At 42.0% G+C, this 24499-nt stretch overlaps 1 protein-coding gene across 11 annotated transcripts in view; it reads left to right on the top strand.

The window, feature by feature from the left end:
* The window catches only part of ZBTB20 (zinc finger and BTB domain containing 20), a 307719-nt gene that overhangs the window by 243160 nt on the left and 40060 nt on the right, over positions 1–24499 (top strand). The gene's annotated exons all lie outside the window — the stretch shown is intronic.

The following is a 24499-nucleotide window of genomic DNA, read 5'->3' as shown; positions in this document are numbered from 1 at the left end:
AGTGGTTAAAGGATAGCATAAATTTACAGAAGAAAAGAGAATGGCTTCCAAGAATTCAGAATCCACCCAGACTTCACGTAGCCAATAAGAATTCAGGTTAAAAATATTTTTTAATTAAAAAAAACTGCCTACGGGCTAAATTTGGAAATGGGCAGCTTAATGAGATCGTCGCCATTGAAATCACTCCATTGCTGTTTATTTTTGCTGTCTTCCCACTAATCGGGGAGTCACTTCTTCAAATTCTATTTTAAGAAGTTGATAAATCATTTTTCGGAGCTTTTCTCTTTTTGAAGTAAAGCCCAATACTTCAAAGAGAAAGGAACATGTGTGGTGGGACAGTGGAAAGGAATGGAATAATTTTGGGGTCTGACCTGAAAGAATATTCCTTTTGGTGTTAAGATACCCAACAAGTATTCTGAACTGATCTGCATACAGGATGTCTAGTAACAGGCAAAGAGCTGGCGTGTTCTTCTTTAGAAGGAGGAAGAATAAGACCAAGACGGTTTTGTTTTCAAAAAAGGACTCCATTTATCCTGTCCATGGACACAAGCATCCTTAATTAGGAAATGAGAGTCTAAATCTCCTTTTGTTATTTTTCTGACAAAACAAATGTAAAACTCTGCAAAGTGGGCAAGAAGTGGATGCGTCTGGGCGGTTCCATTTCCTACTTGCTTCATCATCATAGTGTCTTAAGTAAAGGGACAAACAACCCAGGGGTTGAGGTCGGGGTGAAAAGGAGCTTGTTCTTCTGGTGGCTGGTCCAGCTGTCACTAGAAAGTGAAACGAGAAAGAACGGGATCCGAATCTCTAGAGCCCGTGTGATTTGTACTAAGTTGCTGCTTCTGTAGAGAGCCCTGGGGATCAGGAGCAAGGACTGTGTTCTGTGGACCATCATAATAGTAACATCCTTGGCCCTTCTTGCTTGGCAGTCTCCAGCCTAATAGTAATTACAGGAAGAACTGGAAAATCACATGGCACAGTGCCCGTAGGCATGTGCGCGCTGTCCCTACCTACCAGGAAGGTAGCCCATTCCTGTGGAGAAGGGCCTGGAGCTCCTGCACGCACACCTTCATCGCCTGGCCTTCTGCCACACCTTATGGGGAAGATTACATAGAATGGCCTTAGCCCAGAAATCCCCTGTTGCAGCAAAATGAATGTTTTGCTGAATAGGGAAGGCACCGGGCTTCATTTATTGTACTTTACCATAAGCATCCTCCAGCCAGGTCTCGGCATTAGCCTGGAATACGAACAAGAAACCGTATGAGCGTCATGCTACTGTACAGCTCAGAAGTGGCCCAGAGGGAGCCAGGAGATCGGAGCTCACAGTGAGGTGTCCGAATGCAGTTGGAAGGAGAACAGACCGGGAGTAGACCCCTAATCTCCAGCTGCGTAGAAAGTCATTCCGATTTTGCCCTTAAGATGTGTACGTCCTCTCTGTCCTAACCTGTTGATGAAATCGATATGCTTTTCTCCAAATATATTTGGATCGTAGTTTGTCCTGATTTGAGCCTAGACTTAGAAGAAAATTGTTTTTAGGAAAGATTCACAGAAATCCGTCCATTTGGAGATTGCTTGAGAGAAGACAGGAAGGAGGTTTATTTTAAGCTGTTAAATTTTTTGGATGCTCTTCTTGCATTCAAGAAGGTTTTTTTGTTGTTTTTTTTTTTTTTTTTTTTTTACTTTCAAATGTCATTCTTACCATAGATTAATTTAAAAGCCTAATTTCTTTAAGGTAAAATATTCTGTTCCTATTTAGAACTAACAGATTTGGGGCATTTAAAAATAGTGCCCTTGACTTGTTAGTCTCTTTAACTTCAGAAACATTCCACCAGTGTGTGGTGTTCCAAGCTTTCACAAGTGCCTGAATTTTTATAGCACCTTTTTATTTGTTATGTGTTTAGCAGAATTATTCTTAGTCATGCTCTAATGCCCATTTCCTGTCAGTCATTATAATTCTTCCCAATTTACGGGTAGGAAAACTGAGAAAATTGACACTTCTGTCGATGAATGACTTGCTCGGTAGTTAACTCATTCAGATAGTGAGGGATGTTTATGGATTTGCTCTTCCTGTAAGCAGCCTGAATTCTCTGTTCCAAGCCCATAAATGGCATTCTTGAAAATGTGTACTCGTATTGGTGACTGAGTTCTAAAACCCTGTGGATCAGCATCCCCACAAGAGAGTCAGCTCTGCCTATGAACCGGTAAGAGCGGGTGAGACGTAGTGTTGTCACCTCTGAAGGACTCAGGCCAATGTTTTAGACAAGTCTGACCCCTAAAATTCTCAGCTGGCTACTTAACCTGCCCAGCGACTTCAAATTTTGCCAAAGATCCCAGTCATATCCAAACCAAGAAGGAATAGGGTTGAAAAATGCTTCCCCTTGTGAGATGGTGAGGTTACTATCGCTGCGGAACTGGGTGCTGCTCCATGGCCCACCCACTACCAATGACCTCCTAGCGACGTTCCCCCGTGACCTCCTAGCTTGCGGCCTCTTCACTGTCTCCAAAAATCCAGTGGTAAACAAACTCCGATGACGAGAACGCAAGGCGTTGAGATGAGTTTGGGAATGCAGAGGGTACGAAAGCCCTAGGTGTTTGACAGAATGGTTCCCTGCTGAGGAACAGGCTGAGGAAGAGGTGAGCCGAGCTCTCTCTTCAGACGTGTAAAGAGGCCTAACCCGAGTCAGCAGAGCAGAGGAAGCCCGCCCTAGCCTGACAGCTCTCAAGCTGCGGCACGTCACAGTCGTGTACGTGTGGCCAACTCGCCCAGAACCACGACTCGCGTGCTTCTTCCATTTTGTCTTCCCCCAAATAAGGCTTCCATCAAAGGGAGAAGCGACTCTCCCCCCTTTGGCAGTGCTCCCGACTTTTGGCCGCGGAGCCACCTATTCTGATGTCTTTGTTTGGTTGGAAGCCGACATCCCTGGTGACTTACCTTCCGGTGTTTTGCACTGGCCTCAGCAGGCTGTCTCATTTGCTGTGTCCTTGCCAAGATGCACTTATGCATTAACAGTTTTTATTTATTTTTAATTTAACCTTTACACATTACCAAACTGTTGTGTGGGTGGGTTTAACTTTAGCTCCGTAGGTAGCATGACTGCTGGGGCTGAGCACCGTCTGAGGAGACTGCTGGGCCCTTCCTTTCTCTCTCTGGCCTTCCACCTTCGCCGGTCTGCCCCCTCCCGACCCTTCACTTCCCCTCTCCCCCCCCAACTTCCATCACCAGGCCAAGTCCCCGAGATTAAAATTTTTAGTACACTTGGTTCAGTTTGAACTTTTAAACAATTTTTTTTAAGAGAACAAAACAGAGGATTTTTTATGGCAAACTCCATTAATGCCACATTAAGGCTGACATTTTAATTACCCCAAAGTCAGGAAATGCAAAGTTCAGGTTCCCACAGCAACAGAAACTGTCCCCTTGAGTGCCAGCACCACAGCCGATTCTTTCTTTCCCTGATTACACAACACCAGGCGTGGGGACATTGTTTTGTCTCTGTGTATGTGGAAAGGAGCACGGTTTTTACCCTTTGTCTCTTTCCTGTAACTACAGTCGAGGATATGGGTCTTTAGCTTCCCTCCCCAGACCATCTATATGTATTATCCTGGAGCGGGAGACCATTATGGCCCTACATGTGCACACGGACAGAATTAAAGTTGCCGTGGGAACATTAACTCTGCTTTCCGGACTTCCGTGCCAGTCACATTTAAACCATAATGTTGTAATTTTTGGCATGTAATAAATGTGCATTTCATGTACACAGACAGAAAGAAGCATAAAATGTATTTTAAAGAGCAATTAATTACTAACTTTGTGATTAAAAAACATTTGGTGCATGTTCCTTCCCATTTAGCATCAGCTGCTGGTCTTAGCCAGGCCTAATAGATGACATACTGCGCCTCATCCTGTATTTCAGATGTACTTACTGTATGTTCCTGTTCTTCGAGATAATTAATTCCCTTAGTAAAGCTGTAGGGGGAAAACAAAATGGAAAGAATATGCAAGCATGTAAATAGGGTAAGGGATATTTTGAAGGAAATGATTCATTTCTGCAAATAAACCTCTTAGTCCCTGATAAAGAGCCAGAAATCTGCTAAGTGGGTGTAGACAAAGGTTTCTGGCCACCTTAGAGCATCTGGTCCAGGGCTATAGGAACAACTTGAAAGCAGATTTCCCACTGAATTCCGGGCATGCCCAGTGGGGGAGTGAGTTTACACTGTAATAACTTTTCAGGCTTCAGGCTTAAAAAGTTATTTTACTCTGTCTCTGCTCTTCAGTTTATATTCAAACTGGAAAAGAAACGTTGTAGGGAATCGGGTAAAATATGGGCTTTGCCAAAGAACCCGATTTAGAGCATAGTGTTGTCTCTTCCTGGATTTGAATCTGGTTGGCCCGTTTGTGTCGGAGAAGGACTTGTTTCAACATAAATGTTTGAACAAGTTTGTGAGTAAAAGAAATGGGTAGCAAGACACTGAAGGTACAGTGTCTAAAATCACAAATGCTTGGGTGCGCATTCGAAACTGGGTGAGATAGCGTCTCACTGAGAGGATGTGTCGCTTGAACTCTCTGGTAACGCTTTAAGGGGAGCACGCTCGTGAAGAATTTGCACCTCTGTTCTTGCTATTAGTTTGTTCTCTCTCCTGTCACGCATTCCTTTTTGTTCAGTTTGATTGTGTATGGTATTTAACCTTTAAGAAAGACACTGCAGTTTTACAGGGCTCTGATTTGCTTTCACTTGGGCTGTCTGTATGTGTGAATGTATGTCTGTATGAGTGAAAACTGCTCAGGCAAGTTTGAAGGTCTCCTTGGCAAATTTGACTGTGTGTTCAGAAAGTTTCCAATCAGAAAGCTGATGCAGTGTAAAACCTTCCAAAAACTTCCTGAGGCACCTGTTCACATGAAAAGATTGGATTTCTGCTGGAGGTGCTCAGAAGGCAGTGTTTATAACCGAAGATCTTTGTTTGGAGTGCCAAAAAATGAAAAACATTTTGGCCCCCAAAAAAACTCCATAAATGTTCAAAATGTATAATCAAACAAAAGCTTCATTTGGATTCAAATGCGTGTATCTCAGCAGATGTGTCTAAACTAACTGGAATCCCACAGGAGCAGATGAACTGGATTTGGGTATGTCTTGATAACTGAGTTATTCTTAGGCTTTGAAAGGACAAAAATGGTCCATCTGTGAAGAACCGTAATAGAGACATGGCAAAAAACAGCATCCTCTGAAAGAGTTTATTTATGGAATTTAGGACAAGTTGGACAATCCTGAAAACATTTTGGGGTCACACTAATTTGCAGAAGAAATATAATCAAAATGGGCTGGAATGAGCAACCACAGATAGCTATTATCCTATGGCTTTGCTATTAATTTTCTGCTAGATTCCGTATCAGTTAAACAGTAAATAGAGCATCTTTGGTATAACTGAGTGTCCTCATTGTCCCCCGAGTGCCCTGCATCCCTTTTTATTCTACTTCCTATAAAGAATGACATGTTTACCTTTTCATAGCTAACGGTTTCAACTATCTTTCTGCTATGTTGTTAGCCAAGCAAACCTCTTACCTATTAAGTGTGGACTCATTTCTTTAAAGATAGTCTTGCCCTTTATAAACAGTCACCTTTCTGCCTCTGAGTTAATTGATACATAATCTCTTACTTTTATTACCTTTGATGCCCTCTTATTTAGAGGTTTCAGTGCTTAGTCCAGCACTGTGCATCAGAAGGCCAGTTAATGTTTTTATTTGCTCTAATTCCTAGAGCCACTACTTGGCACATCTAGGAACACATTTATTGTTAAAAGTCTTTTTCTTGAAGTTTCCTGTCACAGTCTACCTCTTTTTATAAAATTGTCCCTCCTTTTAATAAAACTTGTTGTGTCCCTACACTGCTAATTTAACTGGATGTCTTCCATGGTCACTTCCTGCAATAACTTCTAATAGTCCTGTACCCTTCATGCACACATTCCTTCATTTAGTCATTCATCAAATACTGCTGAGCCCCTGCTTCTATGCAAGTCCTCAGTGAGCGCTAGAGGTAAAGACAAGACTCCGTCCCCCCAATTTAGGAGCTCAGTGTTCCCAAACACCTGGCCAAAACTAGAAAACTGTGACGGGGGGTGTACAAATGCAGTATTAAAGTGTTTCTGAGGAGGGGGCCTGAAGCAGTGGGAAGGGGACATTAGACCTGGATCATGAAAGAGCAGGTGTGTGTAAGGTGAAAGAAGGGGAGGGGGAATGGTATTCCACACAGGAGGAACAGAAGCAAAGCCACAGAGACCAAAAAAAAAAAAAAAAAAAAGGGTGTTTTTCAGAAAACAGAGCAGTTCAGTTATGACACTCAGACCTTCTTAGACTTCATCTCATTTTAATATAAACCCGTGGGGCACTTTATATTTGGGTAACATTGCCTGTCATGGAAATTCAGGTGGGCTGAACTGCATATCCTTTCTAGAGACATTTCCTTCCCAATTAAAAAATAAAACAAGACACCCACTTATTTTCTAATAGGCACAAGTGCCCTCTTTCATTCAGTCAGTAGATGTAAGAAAGTATTGAGGGACCTAGTAGTAATTTACTGATGAACAGATTTCAAAATAACTTTTCTTACTGAGAAAGGGTCATTCTTGGAGTCACGGCGTCCCCTGTAAGTGTCACGCTGGAACTCTGTCATTGACTTGTGGTCTCCCCAGGTTCTCGCAATCTGTCCTCTTCTGAAATCCTCCCAGTTCCCCTTGCAGATCTGGTCTCGTGACCCACTGCTTCAAGCTGCTCCACGCCATATTGCTCTCCCAAATATTGCATGAGGGTGCCTATGATTGTCCACATATAATTGTTAAGACTTACTGCTGGTTTTCAGGGCTCTGTTCTTCATCTTGCCATCCCATATCCTGCTAGAATACATCTTTAATTCTTACCTGCAGCTGCTAGTGACCGTTTGATATGTGCTTCCTCCACACGTGGCAAATTTCATTATATAAAATCCGTGTTCCTCCATATCTGTCAGGGATTCTCCCATCCTGACTTAAAAAACAAAAATTGCCCTCAGAGAGGGATCATTTAGGATCAGTTGAGAGCATGCATGAAGACTCTCAGAATTCCTTGCTTTAAGAAATTTCAAGTCAAATCCGTCCACCAATCTCCTCACATCAAGTTCCACAGTCGACTCAATCCCCTGTTAACTCACCGGCTGAATAAGCATTTTTCGCTTTTCTCCTGCCTCTGTATCCTTTGTTCCCTCTAGGGAATGTGTACCGGTGAGTCCTTTTTATCAGCACTGGAAGAGATGAAATGTTACCTGATCTAAATCCACTATTATTCAGATGAGGAAACTGAGGCCCACAGAGGGCAAGTGTCCTACAAAAATGTTTCCACATAGTGAGTCGAAGAGCTAAAAACAGAACCCCGCTCCTTCTCCCGCCACACTATGCTGCCAGCTACCCAGTTGGCTTTAAGGAGAACTTACGTTTTCTGGACAGAAAGAGAGTCAGGACTGTTCATCTACCAATTTACTGAATGCTTTCAATGTGGAGAACCAGGCCTATGTATTGTGTAGGATGCAGTTTTATAAACTGGAAACCTCTGTACAGAGATTTGGAATCTCGTAGAGAAGATCAGATGCCTTCACAAACAGCTACCTTGCAGAGTGGTTAAAGATACGTCCTGTACACCTGGAAGCACCACAGCATTGATTCAGTCACTTGGCAAGCATGTGTAGGGTACATCTTCTGTGCCTGGCCCTACACGGACTTCTATGGGGATACAAAGGTAGAGACAACCAGACCTTGCCACCAAAAATCTTAAAACTTAGTGCATGTCCTCAAATCACCATTATCTGAGAAAGAAGTTGGAAAGTTCATGAAATACATTATAATCCAGTTTATAATAATATCCAGTTCAGTTTATCAGGAAAGGTTCCATTTGAGCTCTCTTGAAAAATGCAAAGAATTTCTTTGGAAGTAAGGCATGAGGGTAAGGGATAAGGAGTCTACATTTTGGTATAAAGCTGCGGACAGGTTTTAAGTAAGGGCTGCCATCCTCAAGACTTTGCTGTAGGAAGCTCTAATTTAGCAAGGGTGTGGAGGGTGCATGGATGTGGGAAGGGGTGGCTGGAGGGAGGAGAGAGCCTGGGAAGCTTTGTCAGTAGTTCAGACTTTGGGTAACCTGAAGGGGGATAGTGATGAGCCAGGTTCAACAGACTTTGTGGATGAGGGTAGACAGCTCTAGGAACTGATTGAGTGTTTGTTAAGAGAAAGGAGATCATCAGAGCCAGCTCCAACATATCAAAAAGAGGAGACAAAAGGAAATGTTTAGAGGAGTAGAATACAGTTCAGTTTTAAACAATGCTGAGAATGAGACACCAGGGGTAGACCCAATGGAGACAATTAACAGAGTCACAAACAGGGTAGTGGAGTACAGCAGGAAGATTTGAAATTAGGGCTAGCGAATGCTTTCACCAAGAAGCCAAACTTGGGGACGCCTGGGTGGCTCAGTGGGTTAAGCGTCTGCCTTCGGCTCAGGTCGTTATCCCAGGGTCCTGGGCTCGAGTCCCGCATCGGGGTCCCTGCTCTGCGGGGAGCCTGCTTCTCCCTCTGCCTCTGCCTCTCTCTCTCTCTCTATCTCTCATGAATAAATGAATAAAAATCTTAAAAAAAAATTGTTAAGAAGCCAAACTTGACACCATGAATATGGGAGTAAATTCAAAGAAGACTGTTGAGAGAAAAAAGAGAAAATAGAATACTTACAGTGAGTGGTAAGAAAGAGAATGAGGAACAGCAAAGGAGGAGAAGAAAAGAAGGTCTGAGATATAGGAAAAACAGGATAGTCCAAAAGACCCTCAGGGAGAAGGGGCAGCAGCGTTGGGTGCTGCGGACACCAGGGATTTGTGGCTTCCTGGTGGCTGTTAAGAGAGCAGAGTCAGATGCATCACAAAAACACCAAAAAAGGGGGTTCAAGAGCAAAGAGAAGATCAGCGAGAAAGCAACAACTCGGCACTACTTTTTAAAGAAGTTTAGTACTTTACAAAGAAATAATGAACAGGTGATACAAAAGCAGGGTAGGGAATATTTTTATGATACAAGAGTCTCAAGCCCATTTATAGACTAAAGAATAAAAACCAGTATTAAGGGAGACTCTGCAATTAAATAGGCGAGGTGAGAGAGAATTAGATCTTCCATGTACACAGCAATTGGAATGATAATATATGAAAAAGAAATGTAAAGTCACTACCCAAGCCCAACAAATCAGTAATTGTATTATTTTAGTTCTTTCTCTCCTCCTTTCCAGCATGGTTTTCTCTTCCTTTTAGCTAATAAGAACGAATGCTCATGTCTTCTTCAGATGCCTTCACAAATATTCACTAATCCTTAGTAATCTCTAAGCATTAGCCAGAGGACAGGTACCATATACTTTGAGCACTAAAATTTTCCCAAAAATTTTAAAACAAATTCTCTTAAAGCGTAATTTTTTTGAAAATGTCACATTCTGAGAAATTCTTTTATGACAGGTTCAATTCAAGTCGCTCTGTATTACTGACAACAAATTTATGTGTTGTTCTCATGTACTTCTTCACTGTCACAAGACATCCTCAAGTTCACTATTTTGTGGAGATTTTTTTAAACTTTTTACTTGGTCTATATTGTTCTCTTTGATGGCTGAAGACATCCCTAAGGCCACTGTCACCTGGACACACAGTATCTGGAATTACTTCTACTTCAAGATGCTGTTCTGGAACCAACTAAATCCAATGTTACTTTCCTCTGCTATTAAATTACTTCTAGAACAAATAAGAAAATTATTTTATCGCTGCTAGAATACAAAAGCAACTGCATGGAAGAACTGTGAATATGAGTCTTTATCATTTCACAAGGAAGAATGAATTCATAGTTGATGCCAAAATGGACCTTGAGTTACTCTCCAACTCCAAAAAAGAATTTCTTCCTACTCATTTATCTTCAGTGGTTTTAACTAGGTTCATGTTATTGGTTTTATACCAAGATCTCATGCAGTATTCAACCAGGCATACATGATTTTTAAGAGTGCTTGGTGTGATATGAAGAATACCACATGAAGAATTGCAAGAAGTGAAATTAACTTTGTCATTAATTTTTTGGTAATCATTTTCTTTTCTGTATAATCACTGATTGTCTCTTTGCCTCATATCTCAACTGGGTACTTAGATATAAAGGAGACAGTAAAAGGAAGGTATATATGCATTTGAGCTACAGAGCAGAATTCCATGTCTCCTGGAAAATACACATGCAAATTCTGAACTTCGACCATTAGATGATAACTCCAGGGGAAAGGATGTATAGCCTTTCCTCAGGGAAATACTGTAGGTCTCTGCTTGGTAGGATGGGGTGGTTAGGATTTTTTCCCCCAGTTTTAAGGAAACCCCCAGAAATCTGGTTTATTCCATTTTATTCCTGACCTAAGGGTCCCAGAGGAAAGGTTGGATCCTGGGTTTCTGAAGTAGACATTAATCCTAGGTTAACATGCTGAGAGGCATTCCAAGCAGACCTGGGCACTGTCCTTGGGCAGTGATACAGGTGGGGCCTTCATACGGAGGCTACCCTCTCCCTCCAGAAGAAGGACTCCTCTAGAAGAAGAAATGTTGACTGGAAGGCTTGGTATTATGGTACCATGACCGGGCCTCCCTCTCAGAATCTATGAACCTCCTAAGAAGATACGCATACAGGCATGCTTGCCTATGTGGGTACTGTTCTGGGACACAGTGTATAGCTTTCTTTAGGCTGGAGTCAGAGAACGAAAAGAAGGAAAGAGCCACTTCCCCAAGATATATCCCAAACAGAATCTGCATGCTCAAACCTGGCCCCCAAAAGTAAACTAAGAAGCAAGTCCCATACGATCATCCAAACGTGGACTGGTTCCTAAAGAAGTCCCTCCAAGATGCCTGCAGGGCAGAGGCAGATGTAATAACAGACTTCTAAAGCTATTTCTTCATTATCTGATAATGGAATAGATTTGGACCATGTGTTGCTCAGAAAATGTGTTCTCACCCCCACGGTCTATGTATGTGCTCTTTTTAACGTGAACTTCCACCTATGAATGCATTTTACATGTCTTTACCTAACCTCCCTATATTTCCATTTCCTCATGTGCATAATGAGAATGCAAATAGTATCTGTCTCCTGGGGTTATTATAAGGATTAGATGGAATGCTATATGGAAAGCTCCTAAAACAGCACCAGAAAGACAGCCAACACTCAGTGAACTTGAGCATTAGCTCTAGTTTAAATGTTTTAAATTATTAAGTAAATATGTACTAAAATTGATGTAACATAAATGATCTATGTCATAGTAGCAGGGCCTGCATCCTCCCCCCCCCCCCCCCCCGAGAGTGACTGAGGAGAGGCCCGCATCTGTAAGAGAGCATGTGGGACAGTGACCCTCCTCACTTTAGGAAAAGGCCACTGCCCCTCTCCTTGCCCCTTCTCGGATTCAGGCCCAGGTAGACTGAGAAGCCTCTCCATTATCTTTTTGCCTTCCTTCATTCCCTCATTTGTCTTGGTGTGGGTTTTTGTCCTAAAATTGGAAGAGAACTAATATTTACTAAGCATCCACTGTGTGTCAAGTGCCGTCATTCTTACAAAATGTTCCATTTTAGCGATAAGGGAACTGCAGCTCAAACAAGTTAAAAAATCTTTCTGAATGTTTTCTTCTTGGTATAGGGAAGGTTTAGAGTATTATTAAATGATATGACAGTAGGATAGTCTTGACCTAATAAGTTCCTTCTTGTCCTCAAGTGCGTTCCAGTCAATGAGAGATTTTCGAATTATAGGGAAGGGATCTGTGTGCTGTCTTAGCTCAGGATAAGTCATCATAGAAGCTGGACCTGGCCCTGCTGTGCATCCTCCTTCCACGGGAGCCACCACCCAGCACTGATAGCTGAAAAGGACAAAACAGCAGGTCCTTAGAACAGGCAAATGGCTGTGCTGCCACATCCCAGGGCCCTCTCCGAAGAGACCTGCTTACAACTAAAGAAACTCATCTTTCATCTTTTTGAAAGACAGTCTGCCTGATGGCTTCAGAGTATTTTGAAATAATTGAAAATAGAGGCAAAGTGAAAAGAGTAAATGTGTTTCACTGCAGAGAAGGATTGCTCTGAATCACCCAGCTCACTTACCTTCTTCCAATCCGAAGCAGTTTGAAGGAGTTGAAAAATATATATATAATCTTAAGAAATTCAGTAAACTTGTTGGCTCATTATACCGAGTAAGCCTTTCCTGCCCTGTGGTGCCCACATAGTTTTTGGTAATAGAGATCATTTTGGACATTTGCTTCTCTTAACTCCGGAGCATTTTTGCAGCTGAGTGTAACATTCCAGGGACACGTGGGTATGGAACTTGAGCTATAAGTCTCTTAGTAAGAGGTGCAGATCAAATGCTAACCTAGACTGTACGAAGTCTCTATAAATCCCAAGTCAGAGCTTTAAAACAGTGACGTACTGAGTTGTGATTTCTGCATCTCATATGCAGGACTCCTTAAATCATATGTTGACACCTAATCAGCAGAATCCAAAGACACAAATTAGGTGGTACACTATTTACAGAGGAAATATATGTGTAGCTTGAAAAGAAACAATCCCTCAGGGTTGCAGTCCCACCAAAAGAAAAAGGAAAAAAGTAGCAGTTGCAATCTGAACTCTCAACATTGTAGCCAAGAAAGGAAAGAATATAACAATAGAGTAAGAGAGAGTCAAGACAGAACATCTTAGTTAAAGGAGTCTAGACCTTCGAGAAATATGTTTGAGAAAGATTGAGAAGAAATTCTAAGTAAGACAAATCATCCCTGTTCCTCAAATAACATGCCGACAATTAAATTATTAAATGCTTATTTGGACCAGGCAGAAGAACTCGTGAGGGCAGAAGTCCTATCTTGTTCACTGCTGGATCCTTAGCACCTAGCAGAGTGCTTGGCCATAGTGGTTGCTCAGAGAATATTTGTTGAATGAATAAATGAATGAATGAATGTGGTGGGGAAGAACGGAGTGAAAGGAAGGGTAGATCATGTTTGTGAGTATTTTGCCTGTTGGTGAAAGTGTAAGTATGGATGTTTTACTGGGTTTTTTCACTTCAGCAGACCTATAAAACGAAGTGCATCACAGATACCCTCTGGTTTCTATGCTGGGAAAACAGAATGGTTTTCCGTTGGATGTAGGCTGCTACATGTTTTGATTCTAGTAACAATATGGCAGGGTTAAGGTCAACTTTGTAGTATAATCTGGTGCCTGTTTTTGATAGATATCATGAAAATAGATACTTATTTTCAAGATGCTCAAACAGATGATTAGGCGAAAGCTCCAGCAAACCTTGAAACAAGAAAAAGGCAAGGTTTTCCCACTCCCACCTCCCATTACTGTACCATCCTACAGAGTTTTCTGCAACCCCACGCCCTCCTCCTTGTTTCACCCACTTCCCTGGTCTAATCCTTATCTAGGGGACACCGCATGTGCTGTCAGTCTAGCAGAAGGCAGTTCTTGGGAAATCCACACCCCACGCAGTGCTCCCCAGCTCCTCTCACGGGACTGGCATGATTTGATCAACAGCAGGCAGGCCCAGGGCGACAAGCGCTTGGCTTAGAGTCCCAGTGTCCTCCTGCTGGAAGGGCCCTCCAGAGAGTTCTTCACACCCATCCTCCCTCAACTGGCTGGACACTAGAAGAATGTGTAGGAAAGCAAACTCCTGGCTGAATGAATGGTGGATTAAATGAATGAGAGAGGAGTTCACTCCTCCAGAGTCTCCACCATACTACTTGAATAGAAAGCTAACTTTGAAGCTACTCTGTTCTCCATGGCACGATTTTGTATATACTCAGCTTTAGAATATGGTTGCCATCTGTGGCCAGTGCATAGGACTAAGGAAGCACCGGGGTGAGTAGGAGGGGGCCAGGAGGGAAGAAAAGAGACACTTAAAATGAGCTAATGATCTCCTTTGTGTTGGAGTCTAGGGTTCAGAACTTCAGTGCTGTACTTCAAGAACAAAACACCAGTGTGTCTTAGACCACACCAGGCGCCGGTACATCAGATGAAACCTGCACTGTGTGGTGTTCAGTCACTGAGCCTCAAGAAGCTCTGAAAGTGAAATTAAAGGAACAAACCGGGGAAACTGAAAGGAGTAAAGGCTTAGGGAAAAACACAATCAGGAGGGCTCTGCAGATATGTGTCTTTGGGGTTACAGTAGTTCAAAAATGAATCTACTAATTAAAGAGTTGGAAAATGCTAGAAATCCCAGGAATTTAAGGATCTTTAGAAGAAATGAGATACTTCTCCATATACTCTGTGTACATTGTGATCCTTTAGTACAATCTCAGGGTGCAAGTGACCTGGCTATTGTGCATTGTTGCACATTTAAATGGTTGATTGTGAGTTTCAGACAGCTCTACTAGAGCATTGGGCGGGTGGTCTTTTAAAAATAGAAAAAAGCTGTAAAGCAAAGCCAAATAAGACCAGCAAACATCTCTAAAAGGCAGTGAATAGCTCACAGAGCTTCCTAGTTTCCCTGATCTTATCTGTATAAATTGTTGGTTATGGCACAGAATCGTATGGCTGATTTATATACTGAAACGACATGCCAGAGAATAAGAATTCAGCTGAGGATATACACTAGAGGAGAAAATGATTGCAGCAGAGTTAACTTGGCTTTTGAAAAAGGTTAGCTAGCTGGTTAAGTGTAGCATCTGAAGGCAAGTGTTGTTATATGTTTAGCAGTAGTTCTGTATCTCAAGTTGGAGAAATTTCCAGGGTAGGGGGTTGGAAATCCTGTTGGCCTTGCAAGGAAAGAACCTCATCAGAGATATATGTAATAGAAGTTTAGAAGTACTGACAATCCTAGGCATGCACAAATCACTTTACAGAGCACGAAGTGATGACCCAGCAGGGCATCACACTGGTGCCTAAGAGTGGTAAACATTTGTTGGCTGCACGTACTCTAACCTTGACTTGCCGCCGTCTACCGTCCGGGACAAGACACACAACTGTGACTCGACGACAATTAGAATGTTAGTACTGCCCTAAGATCTGTCAGGTATAGCTTCTCTTCCTAAGAACCCAACGTGCCTCCGTATTTTGTTTTATTTCCCCTACTACATCCCTGTGAAGCAAATGCATCTTCATGTTACAGGTAGGATAACTGGTCCACAAAGAAATAACTTAGTTCTTTGTCTTTAAATTTGAAATGATTCAGAATCACTATATGACCCTGCTCAATGTACTGTTTTTCCTCATTATGTTAGGTTTCCAGGAAAAGGACCTGTTTTGTCTCTCTCATTATTATTTTTAATTGGTTTTCAGAGAAGTTGAGATAAAAACAGAATCTAACAAATATCCCATGGAGATATTTGGTGTTCTCTTTTCTTTTAAAGAATAAATTAAGATCTTCTCTGCTCCTCTCTCCTGGCTTTCTACACAGATAGTCAAAATCCCATGCCAATTTTCAAACAAATAGCTGGATCACAGTCCCCTCTGTTGAGGAAATGGCCTTATAAATTCTGTCTACAACCTGCAAAAGTTACTTTGGTTGTAAACCTTACCAATTTTACCTGAGCATTTATAAACAGTACCCATATCTGACCTGGCTCTAAGTTCAATAATACATTTATACCCAGTATGTGAAAGGCCAAAGAGAAACCTAGTGTCTTATTCCCTCTGGTGACCTACAGTAAATAGTGTGTATTTACTTATTTACTTTGTAAATGAGGACACCCAGTGGCCACCAAGTGAAAATATTCTAAACAATCTCCCTCCGACATTGTTTATGCAAAAATACATACCCAGTTATCAAAGCTGATGACAGATATCTCTGTAACATCTGCGAGCAAGCAGTTTAGCTTCCCTAAGTTAGGCAAGAGTGGTGGGAGTTTGGCCTGATCATTTTTATATCACATCAGAGCTTGGTTGTCTCTTCTCACTTTGGATTATAAGGTATTGGCTCTGCTTTGAGCTGCATTGACTCCTCAGCTGACAGGAGGACCTAATGAGCTGTCTCTTGGGAGAAATGGAATCCAGGAGTTGGGGACACTAAGGCCTGTGTCAGAAACCATAAATGCGTGAGCACAGTTTGTGAGAAACTCAGTGAACACATAAAAAAGCCCACTGCTTTAGACCTTAAATTCATACTGAAAATAGAACTATGACTATTATTCCCTGATGAGAGGCAGTAGATAGTAAAGGAGAGGGGAAGAGCATTACACAGAACTTCAAGACAGAAAGACCCCCTGGGACTACCACATGCAGACATACCTCAGAGGAAGGTATGGGACTATTACATGCAGACATACCTCAGAGAAAAGGTGCCACTGGAAATTCCCAGCTACACTGCCAGCATGTTTGGGAAGTTCAATGGAGACCTGACCTAACAAATACTCAGTTAGGACCTCCTCAATGTAAAGAAACGTGTTGGGCAGCGTGAAGGGTCCAATAATCAGTAGTTGTAGCTGTAGTTATAACAAGGTAAAGTACTAGCCTGCGGGAAGCTTGGACTCTTCTTGTAGACATAGACAAGCACAAATGAAAAGAGACAATAATCAATAATGTACTGAATTATGTGGTACATGCGTAAGAAGTTCAGATTTGCCTTAGCTGGGTTTCGAGAGGCCCCTCACAGTGGTCCTTGCCCCAAGACCATCACTGTTCCTCTCAAGGCAGTATCTTTTTATGTCCAGCCTCCAGAAGTGTACCAAGAAATTACCCCCAACTAGAGCTGTGTGTAAGCAGAGACTTCAAACTTTATTAGTTTCCCCATTTGAGGGGTAGTTGATTCTTTTTCTCCCCTGCCAAGCCACCTCAGTGTAACTCCAAAGCACCAGCCTCACCCTCCTCACCTCACAATTAAGCTAGAAAGGGCCTAGCTGAATTCGCCTTAGAGGGCCTAGATTCCAAAAATAGAGCCCTCTGTCCTGGGGCCTTGTCTTTAAGGCCTAACTTCTGATTCGGACTCTGAGGCCACAGCTTCCTGCGGCAAGGGAGCCCAGAACTGTGTACAAGCTCAGCCTTTCTTAATTGCCTTACTGTTATGAAAGTTTTCTTGTTTAATGGGGGGAAAAAAAGACCAAAACAGAAATTAATGTTTCACTCTATTACCTCACCAACCAGTTGGAACTGAGAAAAGAGAGAACTCGGGGTGGACTCCAGCAATGGAAGAAGGCTCCACAGAGAAGAAAGAACTTTGAATAGGGTTCTCAAATGGTACATAAGGTTTAGTAAGTAACGAAAGCACAGTATTTCAGAACTCAGGACAAAGTCAGCAGAAGAGAATTAACAAATGCAAGGGATGGCAAAATGTCCAACTTCTAATATTAGTGCAGAGATTTCATTTGGGAAAATGAGAAAATAAGATCAACCCAGTGAAGTAAGATGAGATCATTAGAATGTTACCTGTAGCTATAGAATACTCTCTTACAGCTTAATATCTTTTCTCCTATGACATGTAAATAATATAAAAATATTATATGAAAGAACATATAAAGAACACAGTAAAGATGAAATATCTTGTTCCTTATTAGAATAATTTTGAAGTATGCCTTCTACTTCATTTACTTACCAATGTCTCCCAAGGTTTTGAGTTCCAACAACATTTATCTAGGATCTTCTTCATCTTACCAGGAGCCAAAAGGACTTATGTGTTATTCTTTCTTAAGGAAATCCTGTGCCTGGTTTTATGATGATCACCCTAGGTGGGCTACTGAGATGTAGTTTCAGCTACTTGTCTTAAACTAGCCCACATCAAACTACCTCTGTGCTTCTCACTTAACTAGTAATCCAGCAAAACAAATTTACCTTTTCCCCTGGCTTTCCCTTGTTGCTTTGAGCTAGAAGGCCTTCATTTTTCTCGGTAAAACAATCTATCATGGCTCAAGCCCACGCCCTCTATAGAGAAATAATGTAGCCCCCTTCTACCGACAAACTATGCTTGAAAACCAGTTGTCACATTGGAACTTGTTTTTTCTGGGAAGACATAAGCAAAGAGAACATCTGAGCATAAATCTCAAGAACTGCTTCAAAAGCAGTTTCAAAACAGTGCAGCAACAGAGGCCCAAAGGAAGTTCCGTGGACCGGGAAGCTCTGTGATTATTTTAGTAAAATAGCTTTTTTAAAAATGACACGATGGGGTTCTGTTTTCTCACTTGTTGAAGTGCAGGTTAAAGTTTTCCCAAAGTCGAAAAATTAATTTCTTATATAACTATACCCTTACACCAGTTGATATTTTCCAAATCCTGGGAGTTATGCTGGATCTTTGAACTCACTAAAGATAAAACTTTATTTTTCCTTTAAATTAAGTATATGATGATATAGAGATCAAAAGAAGAACAGATTCGTAAGTAAGAAGATGCTGGTTTTAATATAAACACTTTTTAAATTTATAATTTCTTTTGAAGCAGAAAAAAAGGACCAAACTTATTAACTATACATTTGAATATAAAGATCCTTCTTTAAGGCCTACCCAAAGCCAAGTTCAAACTGCATACTTTCACTGTGAATTTAAGTAGGTCCCTTTGTTCATTTTTGTATCATCCACGGGTGCAGCATCTCTGTGTTTTTGTTCCCCAGATTTAGTGAACAAAAGAAAAGGTTACAATAGGGCAGCAGCTAAATTTGTAAGGAAAGAGCTTTATAAAAAAAATCAAACTCCTAAAAGGTGTCTCAAAAGGTTTATGATATAAGAGGATTTAAAGGCATCATCCTCAGATTTCATTGACTTTCCTCCTTAGTCCCAGCAGGTCCTCCCTCCTCAAGAAGAAGCCATTTCATTTCAGCTTCAGAATGAGAGCATAGGTGTCTTTCAGAATGTTATCTAGAATTATAGCTGTCCAATGCCTTTGTCCCCAGAGTTAAAACTTAGCTTTCACAAGCTGTACTATAAGAGAATAAAGAAGGTGTTTGAACATTCAGTGTTTTATGCCGCTGGAATCAGATGCTCAAAGTATAGAAATTCATAAAGCATGTAGCTTGATAATACCCGAAGCTGAAGTTTTAACTTATATTTAGAATGGGTTCCATAACGTTGATGTTCAATTACTTCCTGATTGTTTGATTATATCCTTACCTCATAACTAAAGGGATTTCAGTTGGCTTAAAAGGATATTCAATACATTAGTAAATATGTAGGAAAGTATACATAACTATAAAAAAGAAATCAGCATTGAGTAAAATAAGGAATTGACACTTGAATGAGGCTAGGGGGTAAATTTTACTTACAAAAGCATACCATGAGGTCCCATATCATTGCAAAATGTGAAAATGCAACCTAAATTTTGATTCTGAGCTCCAGGTATGATTTTCACAGGGTCCACAAAGATAAAAGTAGAACCAGGTTTTCCTGGGCACCGAGGTCTGAGAGAAGCTGATTGATTAATATACGTTTCAAATATCAAAGGTCCTTATGGATGAATTTCTTCCACTGTTTGAGATTTCAGATCATCTATGGCCTTATGGATCCATTTACACAAGGGTATTCTCAGTAAATGTTTCACTCATAAATTGGTGAAAATTCAAATGACCCAAACAACTTCATATATCAGTCCGTTGTATTTGCAATGTTAGATGCATAGTCAGGCATTTCTCAGTCCCTTCTTGGAGGTAACAGCAGAATGAATGTGGAATCAAGCAAGCCAAAGGCCTGGGCTATCTGAGGGGAGACTGTGAGAACCTCCAGAGCTGAGTAAAAGGGCTTCCCTGGGACTTTTCCTTTGGCCCTGAAAATCCCACCAGTATTATCAGTCTCTTCTTATCCTTCAGACAAAATGTAAAGCTCTTACTTTTTGGTAGAGGGAAGAGAGGGGAAGGACAACAGGAATGAAGGCTTGATCCAGATTTGGGGATGGGCCTGAAGATCACAGGGCAAATGTGTTCCTACTTCACAATTTTGCCCCGTTGTTCTCCATACTTGAAGCTTCGGAAAACTTAATGGTGTAGCTGAAGGAAAGAAGGGAGGGAGGGAGGAAGGAAGGGAGGGAGGGAGGGAAGAAGGAAGGAAGAGAGAGAGGGAGGGAGGGAAGGAAGGAAGGAAGGAAGGAAGGAAGGAAGGAAGGAAGGAGAGAGGGGGAGGGAGGAAGAGAGGAAGGAAAGAAGGGAGAAAGAGAAAGAAAGAAAAGCCAACCACCAGTTTGACGTACCACAGAGCTTTCAGGTGAAGTCTATCTTGTTGGCTAGATTAGAAGTACATATTTACTTAAAAAAGAAGAAGAAGAAGAAAGAAAAGAAGTGCATGTTAAGTTTGTATTTATTTATACTGCAATATCTCATTTTTCACAGTCAAAAAACATTAAAGGATGGTTCCTAGTTCTTCCATGGATTTGTGTTAACCGTTGAAGGGGATCCACCCTGATAAAGACCTGTGTTTGGCCTCACCGACTGTCCAACTATCTAGCTCTGTCTCCAGATCTCAGCTAGCATAGTACTTTATCATTTCTGTTCTCTTCTTTCTCTCTTCCTTTTCAATCCTCTTTTTATTTTTAAGTCATTCTCTTCAGAAAGGTAACTGCTGCACTTTGGCTAGGACTGTCGAGTTGATCACATAACTAAAGTAAATGGGAAGTACCAGGCTCCCGGCATGCTACATCAGATGCAGGCATGAAGGCACCATCGGTTTCAGAGGCTCTGATTACCCAGAGTAGTTAAGAGCAGCCTAAGGAGAGATACTGGATTCTCAATTCATGCATCTTAATTTGGGGAGGAACACAGACCTCTTTGAGATTCTAATGAAAGTCACTGACCATATTATCCCTATGAAAGTAGGAACATGCCCATTTGTGAAAAAATAGGGATACCCCTAAAGCCCATACATACGCTTCCTAAGGAACCTTCGACACTTAAACTGTACTCTAGAATGAATGAAAATTCTGAGGCAGACGTCTGAATGGAAGTTCAAGGAATAGGAAAGACATACCCAACTACAGTACTGAGATCATAAATAGAATGGTGTTGTAAACACTTTAAGCAAGTTAGGAAGTTGACTCTTTCTGTCCACCTAAAATAATAAGCAGTGACTACAAAAGTATATACAGACTTCCCAACGTTCATAGGTGGTGTCTTCCAGGAAATATGCTTAAAAGTCAAATTTCTGAAAGCTGAACAATTGATTTATGTTTTATGAGAACTATTATGTTACCAATGGTTAGAAAGAAAAGAAGGGAAACAAAGAAAACAGCCTCTAATAGTTCCTGTACCTTGGGCTTAGGCGATCGGGAAGATAGAGGTCAAGTCTCACCACCGGGAGACAGCCCAAACACCCCTTTTACACCCAGGAGGGGTACGGTGCATAAGGCAGTGCAGCTCTCCTTCCCGCAGGCTGATGACCCTGCCATGGTCCACCTCCAGTGACAAGGACAGCTGGGCTGTGCTAGGAGTATGGAGCCAGGGTAAGAGGAAGAGTCTTGTCCTGCCTGCCACCTTCCGCTTGTGTAAGTGATTTCCCCAGTGCCCCCAGCCACCCTCCAAATGATGCTGGCGGGCCGGTTCATGGACCAGAGGCAGTCCCGCAAGATCAGCCAAGAGGGTCCCTGGCTGCGCTCAGGATAGAAATCAAATGCAAGCCAGAAGGAGGTGAAAGCAAAGTTAATTGAAGGTATAGAGAGAGTACAGGTACAGTCGGTGTGTCTGGGAGACTCAGAAAGGAAAGGAGGGAGTCTTGTCTTTGCTTTGGGTCTGGGGGCTTCTTACTGACGATCGTAGTCTGATGCCTCTGAGGCATCCAGGAACTGGTCAGAACAAGGACAGAGTTCAGGTGTCCACCATAAGTCACTTATTCCCTGGATCCTGGGGGTCTTGGGCCATGTCGAGATGTCTAGCACCAGTGGTCTGGAATACGCACATGATGGCCTTGCCTGGTCACTCCTTAGATGCTATCTGTTGTGCTGGGAGACTCCAAAGAAATCACCAACTCCTTGTCCCTTATAAGGGGGACATACATTAAGGCACATGTAGGGCAGGGGTGCAGGTCCTAGCAAGAATAGAAGCAGGAAAGGGAGCAAAAAGCAGGTTTTTCTGGAGTCCTTCAGTTTCCCTGTCTCACAGAGATTGTGAAAATGCCAGTGAGATAGAAAGCATGTGTCAGGCCAGGTGCTTCCGATGGTGAAAGCCGTGAATGAGCAAGCTCTAGCCTCCTGTCATGCAGAGGCTAAGCAATTAGGTGAGCATATAGGTGAAGTGGACATGACTGAGGTCTTGGCCTTGGCAGGGGCAACAGATGTAGATTTGGGGAGGAAGGGACCTGAGTAGCCACATGCATCCCTGCTTCCTCAGGAGAGGAATGGGTCTTTCCTAGCGTGACCAGCTTGGTAAGTAGCACCAACACACAGTAGCTTAGGACCATCACTAATCCCCTAACATATGAAAGGGCAACCTCAACACGGTAAAGGCATCAACGTGCGATGTGGGAAAGAGTGTGATATGAGAGATGGGGCTGCGGAGGCCTGGCCACCCCAGCCCTAGTTCATGAGCTGACCCACTTACCTCATGTGAGCCTGGTGGCCCAGATTGAAAGCTCCAGGGCTTTTCGGCCCTGCCATTTGACTTAGACGTGTTGACTTGACCGGAATTCATGTGGGTTTTAATTTGAGAGCTGGTGTTTCCTCCCAAATCACAGGGACGTCAGATTCCCATCTCCCTCGGTAGCACCTCACCCTTGCCCTGGTCTCATTTTGTATATCCGGGCTGAGGAAGGACTGGATTTCCCACCTAATTAAAGGAGATTGTATTGCCTGATGTTTCCTTTCGTGTTCATTTTCCCCCTGCACACAAGCAGTTTTTTATTCTCGTGCTAAGTCCTATCCCCGGACACCGGCAGTTTAAGAGACAGGCAGGAGCTGGGTTCCTATCAGGCGGAGCCAGGCACCCCATCACCTCTTTCACCATGAGCCGATTTTCCCTTCGGTCCTCACCCCACTGCAGCCCCATCAGTGTTGTGCTTGCTCACAGAACACAGTCATTCAGAATACATGACCACTCTCGGTGGTAGGGTTCCTTGCGTGTTTCTAGTGAATACCATCTCAGGCTGACTCTATATTTTTACTCTAGTGGAAAGGAGGCCGGTTATTATTTTTAAACACACAGAGAACCATTTTTATCACTCTTTTCATTTTATCTCATCAGTTCTATGTTCACACCACCGTGGGGGTATTTTTTGGGTGAGGTGGCGTCCCCAAATATACATAATCTTTGTAAAGTTGTATGGTTTTGTAGAGTTGAGGGAGTGGTTGGTGTTTTCTTTCTTTTTTTTTTTCTTTCTTTCTTTTTTTTTTTTTTGAATAGCCCAAATGCCTATTCAGTGCCAATCTAGGAAAGAATGGAGTTAGCATTTTCACACCATTCCTTCCTATACAGTCCCTGAATAACCATCTAATCAAGATTTGTTTTCAATGGGGAACAAATCTTCTACAGTAGAGTATTTCAGATTTATTCCATTGGAATCTATACATTAATGCCCATTGGATGAAAGGAACTGCTTCACAAAAGCCTGGACATTGCCTTGCTGTGGCAGAAACCTTTTTCCCACTGTATTAGTGTTAAATATAAAAGAAAGCCTGGGAAAGAATTGCTTCAGCATTGTGTGAGGGAGGAACCAGGCACGCCTGAATGGAGAGGCAGGGTCCCCCATCGCATCTGAACCCGTATCAGCAAAGCCCATTCAGCCTTTCATGGCTGCTCGCTGCAGTGTGGGACCAGTGTACTCAGGGAGATGTTTAAAAATTGTGTCTATAAAAATCCAACTAGGCTTGCCGGGTCAGGTTGTACATGTGTGCAGGTTTGAGTTTGTCTCTGTGGTTTTTAATGGAGTTGGTGACATTACTGCAGTAATCATAATTCAGACCATTTCACAATTTTTTGTGGTTATCTCTATAGGGTTACCTGATTGTTTAGATAGACTCAGCCAGTTCAGTCAAACAAGCACTTTGAATTTTTCTCATGAGATTGTGGTGTGTGCGTGTGTGTATGAGTGTGTGTAGTATGTGGACACCTTTTGCTTGACCATTTCCCTCTCTAAAGCAACCTCTATCATCACTTTCAGTGTTTTTATCTTTTCTTGTATGTCCTGAGGATTAGGATGGCCTTAGATCTTTAGGCAATCTGAGTTTCATTCTTCAGCAATCCAGTGTTACGGAGTGAAAAAAAAAAAAAAAAAGGCATCCAGGGGTGTGGGTTCTAATCCCAACCCTGCCTCTTACTAGCTGTGTAAAACTTAGGGTAAGTCACTTAAACACTTTGATAGCCTCAACCTTTTCTTACATCAAATAATAATAATAGGACTTGTCCTAAGAACATATAGGATGCTTTTAAGGAAAGACTAAGATGTTGTATGTGCAAGAGTTTTGTACACTGTGAAATGCTACATGGATAGTATTAGGATACTTGTAGAGTTTCTTCCCAGAGTTATCATAAGGAAGACAACTCTTCATAAATGACAAATCTAGTGATATTGCTGTGACTGGTGCTAAGAGCAAATATGTGTTTAAAGAGTGTTTTCACCTGTGTGGAAAAAAGTTACTTAATAAATC

This window comes from Mirounga angustirostris, unplaced genomic scaffold (assembly GCF_029215605.1).
Source record: "Mirounga angustirostris isolate CCGP_5_RB_7025 unplaced genomic scaffold, mMirAng1.0.hap1 SCAF_1, whole genome shotgun sequence".
Classification (NCBI taxonomy): domain Eukaryota; kingdom Metazoa; phylum Chordata; class Mammalia; order Carnivora; family Phocidae; genus Mirounga; species Mirounga angustirostris.
The sequence above is the reverse complement of the archived record's forward strand: the minus strand, read 5'-3'. Positions and strand labels throughout refer to the sequence as shown.